Source organism: Apostichopus japonicus, chromosome 3 (genome assembly GCF_037975245.1).
Source record: "Apostichopus japonicus isolate 1M-3 chromosome 3, ASM3797524v1, whole genome shotgun sequence".
Classification (NCBI taxonomy): domain Eukaryota; kingdom Metazoa; phylum Echinodermata; class Holothuroidea; order Aspidochirotida; family Stichopodidae; genus Apostichopus; species Apostichopus japonicus.
Window position 1 is genome coordinate 14,178,699 of NC_092563.1, and position 10,020 is coordinate 14,188,718.

General features: G+C 37.8%; 1 protein-coding gene across 7 annotated transcripts in view; it reads right to left on the reverse strand.

Annotated features, from left to right (window-relative positions):
- LOC139964033 (uncharacterized) overlaps positions 1 to 5,667 on the reverse strand; it is a 76,007-nt gene extending 70,340 nt beyond the window's left edge. For 6 of the 7 annotated variants that reach the window (XM_071965386.1, XM_071965364.1, XM_071965356.1 and 3 more), the window contains exons 1-2: positions 5,468 to 5,667; positions 2,980 to 3,108 (exon numbers count right to left, since the gene is read on the reverse strand). The gene's annotated coding sequence lies outside the window, so the exon portion shown is untranslated. The remainder of the gene's footprint in view (positions 1 to 2,979; positions 3,109 to 5,467) is intronic. The other variant, XM_071965397.1, reaches the window with a different exon arrangement.
- Positions 5,668 to 10,020: the final 4,353 nt, after the last annotated feature.

Genomic DNA, 10,020 nt, shown 5'->3' on the forward strand with positions numbered 1-10,020 from the left:
AAAATGTGTCAAAGTTCTGTTTTCCTGTGAGCATAAAAAAAAAATGAAAAAAAAAGAAAGAAAAGAAAGAGAACTTCATATTTGTCCACCCATTTACTGAAAGATTAAGGTAAGGTAAAATTCATAGGAGCGAGCTTTTGTATGTACCTTTTGCCCTGTTAACTAACAACAGCACTGAAGATGGTCAAGTGCTTTTGTCTGCGGCAGCTTTGGTAATGATACAGTACGTGAGGGCACTATTTCAGAATGTAATGCTAAAGCTCAACTTGAGGCAAAATCAATGCAAGTGGAGAGTCTGCACTTTATAATTCTAATATCTCAGCCAGAAAGTGTTCTGTTCATCTTCCAATAAAAAAATAAAATAAAAAAAGATGATTATGAAATCTGACATCATTTAATTCATTTGTGATGCAAATGTAATCCTTGAGCGTTTTTCAACTTGTCTTGTTTTCTATTGAGGTCGATTCTCTTTTAACTTCTGAGGAGATGAGGCAAAGGTTGTATGATAAAACCAGCTACGATACGTAGTCCAATCCCTTTCTCTGATGAGTTTTGTACTGTCTGTTTGAAAGGGTAACTCCTTACATACCGGAAATGACACAGTAGTTAAATATCTTAGCTGTAGTTTGGAACTGATGTGTTCATCTCAATAAAGAAATAATATGCTTCTGTTGACATATATGGCTATGACCTTTGACCCAACTACTAACTCCAATATTTTTTTTTTTTTAAACAGGAAAGAGGATTGCCATACCAATATTGCCAAATGTGATGTTGGCGAAACCTGTTATTTGGGGAAAGAATAATAAATTATCCAACAACTCCCAGAAAATTCCCAGATCTGTTATGGACATTCAGCATTCTCCATCCATATTATAAAAAGATTGTTTAAATTTTCAATAAAAAGTATGTTACATGTTACAAAGGTGTACATTTGGCAAAGTTGTTGAATTTTTTTTAGAGGCTTTCACATTCCTCACATATTTACCCCCCCCCCCTGTCTTTTGTATAATACAGTTGATGGGAACAGCAGGACACACTAATATTACTGTACCCACTATATAGAAGTGTAATGTAGTCCAATGCATCCAGCTAAGTACAGCATACGGTACTGTATACCTGGGGTTAGTGGGAACACTTGGAAGGATGCCTAAGTTAGGCACAAAATTAACTTTGATATATGTAGAAGTCCTATTAAACCCACATTGCTATCAGACCTGACTTTATTTCTATAAAATATTTCTTAAATTTATGAGAAATGACCCCAAGTTAATCAACTGAGGATCATCTATGTAAAAACAACTGGACTAGTTAGTCTAACACACAGACTATTAATTAGGCCAGATCCTCAGATGCAACACAAAACTCAATGGGAAAAAACATGACATGTTTATTACTATACATTACGCATTTGTCATTTTAAGGACAAATGGACCTCATAAAGTTCATCATTTTGAAGGTTCTATTGTTGATACAAAGTTTAAAGGAAATGCGTTGGTTGTGTTATTAGAGTTCATTAATCTATTCATTAACATTAACAAGTACTAACCCACCAAGGAACCGACATTGCGGACAACATCATCAATTTCGCCTTCAAAGAACATTTCCAGAGAATAAGCATATATTTTTGAAGTGGAAAATCATGAAATCCAGAATAGCTACCGGAACATTTTAACTAGCACTTAATTTTTTTCCCCCCTCTTTTTCTTGGACTATTACAAACAGTATCACGACTAAATTCTGTCTTAAGTTATGGTCTAAAGTGAACTTGTGTGATCTCACAGTTGCACCATTGCAACAAAATGTTTTGTTAAATATGCTTTATTTTTCACTTTACCTGTTTTTTAAATCTTGGATTGGAAATGAGTTTCATCTGTACTCTAAAAGGTGATATGATATTAAAAAATATGCCAATAGGGAGGAGTGTACTGACATTGAGATACATCTCAATCATGAAGTAGGAAGTTGGATCCATATTTTAAGCCAAGAAAAACATGCTAAGCATCACATTATTTGCTAAAAGTTCACTTTTTGGTACAACATATCAACTTTGAATGCTGTTGTATTGGAAATGGTAAGTAAGAATTGAATGCAAATTGCACTAGGGTGTATGACCTGTGCATCTATGCACCTCTTCCATTCATACAAAAACCAATTTGTCACCTGGACTTTCCTTCTAAGAGCTAGGATATTAGGTGGCGCTATTTGTAAATATAATTTGCCCAAAGAAACTGAAGTGGAACAATGTCTGTCTGGTCTTTGTACCATTGTATGTTCTGACATTCCAAACGTTAGTATTATCTGGACGCCTGAATTAAAACCACAACATTCAGATTGGTCACTTTTCCTTTCAGATATTTGAAATAAATTAATTATTTGATTGCGAGGGTTGGTTGATTAAACAGATATATCTGTCTAATTATGCTAGTATATGACCTACGTTTCAGCAATTTGAAATGTAAAGTCAAAACATGGATCAGGAATTTTCACAAGCTGAACATCTGGCAAACCGTTGTTTAAGCATATATTGCTATCATATGTAGCACAATGACACCGCTGTAGTAAAATGTGCGTACTGCTGTATTTTACAACTCACTCACAGACATCTACATGTTTTGCAGATAAAACTTTTAGCACATGGAAAATGTGACAAGGCCCATGGGGTCAACAAGCTTTGCAGAGTATTGCCAAACTGTCATTCTCCCATCCTCCTCCCACCTCCCCCCCCCCACCCTCCATCAGAAATAATGTAAAATGCTTCTAATGATAAAGTGTATTTTTAGTCCATCTAGATCCTCTAGCATACAGGTCCACCCTTCGCCCTTCCCTTACTCCCTAAATCTGTCTGTTGCCCCTGGATGATGGCTATATAAGTATCCAAGATGGTTCTGGTGTAAGGGCTGGGTTTTTTTTTGGGGGGGGGGGTGACATAGATAAGGGGTGTAATGAACTATTATCACAACCATTCTAAATACTTACTTGCCTCTGGAATGCTTTCCCGTCACTCTAACATACAGGCAACATCATGAAATGAGTAGTAAATGAGTCATGGAATCCTGTTCACTGGATGCCCTTCTTTGACCTTGATGCACCTGTTGTGGTTTAGGCCTGGTAACATTCCAAAAATTAGGAGAAATGGTTAATATTGTTCATATGTAGTGAAGTATTGCATGTATACATGTAGAGATGTGTAGATTTGTTGAATAGAACACCAGCTTTGGGGGGGGGGATAACATTTTATCATTTTACCTATTTGTTAAGTTATTATAGTGCAATTTGAATCTGATGTAAGCAAGTTTTTACTACTTGTCACCAGGACAACCTCCAAAGCTGATTTTGGCTGTCCGAATAGAAAATTTGGTCGTCTAGGACTAACAGACTACTACTATAAATCTGCCCTGTCTATGTGGACTCATTAGAGAAATTGAAATGGCTACTACAGTGTACCTGCATAACTGTCACGTTAGTTCTTGTAATAATCAATGTAGACAGATAATATCACACCTTGTCCAGCAGTGATGCATTTACGAGGGCACTCCTTCAAAACTCCTATATATATACTGTGGGCATCATTGCAATAAATACTATGCATGTGTTCAGTACACTATACAGTTTAATGTACCTCTGCATTAAAGGCCTACAATTTCACATTGTTAGCTCCACTAGTTAGCTAACACAAATTGAATGTTTCATACCTGGCTGTAACATTCACACACCCTTTCACAAAATGCATATATTGTGAAATTCCACTTTCTATACCTACCAACAAAAGGCACATTAAAGAATAACAAAAAATATAGTGTAAACTGAGTATTGAGGACCCTGAGGTAACAAACACTGGCCTGTCTGGTTAAGACGGCCCGACATCCCTTATTTCAGAGGACGGTCCCACGGATGTCACAGACAGGATTAAAAGTGTCCCTGAAATTGTCCCCTGATTCATGTAAAGTGTTGTCACTGTTCATTCCCAAATATTTAAAATGGCCCAGAATAATGAAAATTTGAAGAAGAAGAAGAAGAAAAAGGAGAGAAAAAAGCTTGTTTTTAGAGAATGTCTTTAATGGTGGGCATTCTAACAACATTCTTGAAACATAGCACCACCAATCTTTGAGATCTCAAAATCCCACCTGTCCCTTCAAACATATAGTGTATAGTAGATACTCCACCCCTCGATATCTACATGGGGGTCAACATCATCAATACAATGTCCCCGGAATTTCTTAAAAATGACCACCTTACTGTAACCCATACCATGTAGGCTGCATCATACTGTACAATTTTATGTCATTATAAGCTACACTGTATATATGGTGACCTAACAATGAAGTAACACACAGGGATTAGCATTTCCCTGATGTATGGTTTGGCATTTAACATACTCCCACCACTCAGGGGAAAACAGGGTTTCACCACCTGGTACAAAAGTTGCAATAAGCAGGTATCAAAATTATGCCATATCAGATTGAATACATACATAATAAAACTGGTTTACCCTAGATGGTCATATCTCCATCCCTCTTCCCCCCCCCCCCCAATTCTCTCTTTCTCCTCCCACTCTCTGAACGCATCGACCTTCAACTCCTAACTGATCACAAAGGTTACAATAAGCAGATATACTGTAATGTACAGTAGTGTAGGTTAATTTCCAACGCATCAACTGGCATTCCACCAGTCGTCCACAATAATGCAACTTCAATAAAAAAAATTAAAAGGCGGCACAAAGGAACAAGGACTAAAATTATCTGAAAAGAAGACACCCTCATACAATTTTCGGGGGTTATTCATTTTCTCAACAATGCCATCTGTTAGTGCATGCTTAGCTAATAGTGGTAGGTCTAGTATATCATAAATTCAAAGTTTTTTTTAACTTGCAACTATTTTAGGCACAAGTGTACAGTACTTAATTATCACCAGTATCATGTTAACACAAATTATCAAAGAGTGACTGAGAAAGCAAGCAATGCTGCCAAGTAAATTGATAGGTGGTACTTTGTCTACATCATGGTGTGCCGAAGTAAGCCTACTGCAAATATAAAAAAATTAGATACAACATTGGCTTTTTGTTCAAACGATCTCCAGGCCTATATGAGGTAAGGCATTTTGCTGGTATCGTTTTTGTTTACAATACAATGTAATACATAACACATCTCCCCCAGTTTCTATTCAGGGCAGTTTTACCTAACGAGCGTGAATACATTATCCTAAGTACTCGCCCTAGGTCTATTGCATGTGAGTGAACGACATTGCTGTCTCTGCCTGCTGTACTGCATTACATTACAACCACTGCGCGAAGAAACTACGTACACACAGTGCATACCATTAAGTGCTGGAAACGGAGATGACCACCGAACAACGGTATAATGCTGTCAGATATCTACGAACAAGGAAACCCTCCGTGAACATGACTAAAGATTATAGCTGTTAAATAGCCCTCTGACAAGAACCCGATGTATCATGTCGACTTTACCTTTAGTAATGAACTCTTCGTTAATACCTCCGTCGAAAAAGAAGCCGTATGATACCGGTTACCAGGGTACAGCCAGGGGTTAACCATGTCGTCCTTCTATCATACTCAAGCACTCCGCCTCAACGCATGTATTGCGTACATACAATCACATCACATATGTACACGGTGATGGCATATAATATTGAGTACCTGCCAAACAAACTCTTTGAGGGCGCTTTGTGGTTTGACAAAGAGGGTATGGAATCTTTTGTTGGGAAAAAGGCCGGGTGTTTTCTGCGTCGGGATGGTATTGGAAGAAACAGACAATGACACCCGTGTGGCGGAGTCTCTGGTCTGTTCTTTGCTACATGGTAACCGACCAAAGATTCTGGAATTGCAAGTGCGTCTACCAACAAAAGCTGCATTTCTTGACACCGCTGGCTTTATATGCAGTTGTTATAAGGATATCAGAGATAGCCCCGAGAGAACACCCTTGCAGTATGATATTTAAATTTTCAGACAAAGGCAATGTTGATGTGCATAATGAGAAAATTTCAATTTGAGAAATATGTTTGGTTATGAATAAAGTTGTGTAACATTCGAAGGAAAGTAAGCATTGTTTCCTATTATCTTAGTTACTATACAAGGGGACAGAAGAAAGTCATTTTGTAAAGTGTGGGAATGACGACTGAGGAACTTTCTGGGCTGTCCAAAAAAAAAGTGACTTCCTGGACTTTGTATAATCATCGAAGGAGGCGCGGGAGTATAATAAGTTGTTTCCGTCAACCGCAACGCACTTGATTGATACCTTAACTTGAAATTATTACATTATGTTACTGCATTTCCGGAAAGCTGGGGTTGCCGGAGGCTACAGGGGCACATTGTGACTACACAGTCTATATCAGGGGTTCCATACCATGGGGTGCATGAACACTGACCCAGGGGATGCGTGAGTCCATCCCAGGGGTTTCGTGAGACGTTTCTGAAAGTCAAAACTAGAGTCCTTTTTTGAACAAAAATCTGATATATCATATATAATTTAGTAATGTACAAAAATCGTACGATACCTATCGACAAACTTTACAATATTACACTATGAACTTGATCTTCTACGACAGCACTGTTATGCGTATTATAGTATAATAATGACTCAGATCGTGTCTCGAAAAGTTGGGGGTGATGGACAACTCTGATATCCACCGCAGGGGGGTCGTGTGGGGAAAAAGTTAGAGCAACCCTGGTCTATATGAAACTCCAAAGTTTGCACATGGTAGGACCGTCCATGTATATGGTTGATGATGACTACATGTATGCTTGTCGTGCAAAGTAATGTTCACAAATATTTCTCAGTCTGTATATGAAATTTGCGTGGCCTTGCCTTATTTGCAAATTTGAGTCCCAAAACTTCAAAGTAATGTTTAGTATTATTCTGTTTTGGTTGCATACCGGTAACTTTGAAAGTTATAGGCCTATAAACTAAGTTCATTTCATTGTTCCTATGCCTATATTAGTATTGCCCTTATAAAGTAAAAAGAGGATTACATTTCCCTAGATATGTACCGAATACCGCATAAGCCTATCATTAATATATTGCAAATACAAAACAAAAGTATAAACCGGTCCTATCGTATTGGTCCACTTGGGCATAGGCCTAGAACTTCCATAAACCGTTTACCCGGGTGGACACACGGGGACAACACTATAATATAAAGTCTAGACTGTCGTGTTATTGATGAGTAAACGTGTATGTCCGACCAAACTTTTAGAATTAGGGCGATTCAAGGGCGGATACAGTATTTAAAAAAAAGAAGTGTGTGTGGCCCTGTGATATTTGAAGCTCGGAATTTGAATGTACGTAGCCTATGGGCCACTCAGGGAAAATAAATTTCAGACTTTGAAATGGTGCATTCTAATGCATACGGAAATATACGCTATAAATATATATTACGCCTATAAAATACGGTATACACGCAGGTGGAAGCGTTAATTCGGACTAAAAGTCACAATTACGAACACCATTAGGGGTTTCCAGTCTAAAGTTCAACAAGATAGTTTCAAATATGGCCAGGTAGGCTCTGAGCTTGTGTCAGGCGTATACGTACTGTGTGTGAGATATTTAGAATGTTTGTATACCATGAGGTTGTCGTTTATCCTGTATATATATATATATATATATATATATATATATATATATATATTATATATATATATATATATACTGGTTGGGGAATATGCGGTTCTCTGTAGTTATTAACTCCCCTCCAATATAGAGGTAATATATTCCACGCTCAAGTCATAAGCACATATCATTCAATTCAAACTCGATGCTATATATGAACCACCCCTGTATAACATCCTTATAGATGGCACATGGAACCCTGAACATGTTCGGAGCTGTATACCGTGAGATACTCTTTTTTATAAAGAAAAGTTACCTAAGAAAGAACATGGGCTCCTAACCAAACAACGAACGACTGATCCGCTGTCAACCCCAGTCCCCTTGCGTCAAGACTATGACTGTGTGATCATCTTCAGGTGTGTATTATGATTCCCTTAGGATGGGAGCATATATTACACATGACCGAGAAAAGATATACGGGGTCTGTTCACGTTTCTATTCTCATCTCTGCTCACGTTCTTTAAAATACGGCTAAGCCAAAGTTCTATTGAGAGCGCCCTCTCTTTGGCACGAAACTGATGAACTGTAAAATATTTGAGACCAACAATATACCGTATAACTGTTCTGGATATATTGTCTTTATTTCAAAGACTTTAGTATGATACTCATAACTGTAAAAACAAATCTGACATGTGCATAGCCTATCTTTTACATTAATGTATCCTAACAGCCGACCTACCTACGTTAGCCATTGAAAGATCGATCGACATTCCAAATGACCGTTCATTAACTATCATCGTTTCGGAACGATCCCTGCGACATTGCTGGAGTAAGAGCCTGTTTGATCTATATTTTACTGAGACCGAGAAGATATTGAATGTAACAACTAAAGGCAATTATACGAAGCACTTACCTCTCCTTCTCCCAGTTCTATTAAAAAATGCCACGTATATTATATTACAAAAAGAAGTCGGCATCTACATGTAACTTTGGTTATATTGATTCCCCTTTAAATTAATGTTACCTTGTTCATTAACATCGTCTTGAAAATAAAGTGGCATCCAAACCAAATTTAGGGAGTCAATGAGCCATAAATTGCTACACCGGGTCAGTGATCTAACCAGCGACGTTTATGATGGCATTGACACCATTGGAAAGTGCATTTGGCACCGTCCTGGACGAACCTAGCATCTTCCGCGACCCAGTGTATAAATTGGTACGTTAGACAGCACACCTTGGCGTTACAATCGACGTCTCAACGAATTGGGACGCAGTTCTACTGAGCCTGTCCATCCTTCTGATTAATTAAGAAAGAATGGATTTTGATAAAGAAAGACAAGATTTTGCAAATACATGCATGGTGCTGTTCTGCTGTTCTTTTTAATGCAACAAAACGTTATCATGAATTATGGAAATAATTAAAGGACCAGCGGTAAGTTAATTTGCCGTGTAATGAAACAAATATGTTTTCCATCCCCATCAATGACTCTAGATGCATAAACATCACTTTCATGTCCTCTTCTGGCGGGGAGGGGGGGGGGCGGCTATGACCATTTTAATGTCAATATCTAGAAATTGGCCTGCATATTCAATGTATGTGTGACAGAATGCAAAGTTTCAACAGAATTCTTCATACTATAGGTATCAATTCAGTTTATAAGATTATTGCTGAACTATTCCATTTTAGGATGCGCGACTATTGCCTGCCATGGATTGGGGGTGGGGATGGGGTGGGGAATGTCATATCTGAGTAAGCAAACTATAAACTCCAAACTTAGAAACTTAGATATGATGCTTCAGTGCATATAAGTTGTATGTTTGGAATATATATATACTACATCACTGTATATATAACATATGGGCAAGTTATATCATGTGTACATGGACATATAGGCCTATACTATAGGTTGCTGAAAACTTCCAACTGAGGGATTTCAGGAGGGCGAACACACCCGCCCCCCCCCCCGCACCCCCCCGCACCCCCGCCTTTCATAGCTAAATTTAAAAAAGTGAAGGGGGATTTTATATCAACTGACTTTTCGCTAACTTACCTGTTATGAATGTTCATGTTAGAAATATTTTTTCTTTTATTAATAATTTGGCAGGATTATGGGACTATATAAGAGATTATGAAAAGTATAGCAAGTTCAAATTTGAAATCCATAATAATGTAAATTCGTATTTCCTATCTTTGTCACAAGTCGACAGAATTTCCAATACCATTTTTACCTATATACACAGGGGGTATAGCCGGGGGGGCACTATGGCCCCCACTTTTTTCCAAAATAGCAAATGCCCTACTGGCAAATAAAATGTGCCCCTTTGATGAAGAACTGTCTTTTGGATATCTTAAGCCTTTGCTAATTTTAATATTTTATTTTAATCATTTATTTTTAGTCTGTACATGCTATTTTTAAAATGGCATCCCATATCTTTTGTAGCACGGTTAACAAAA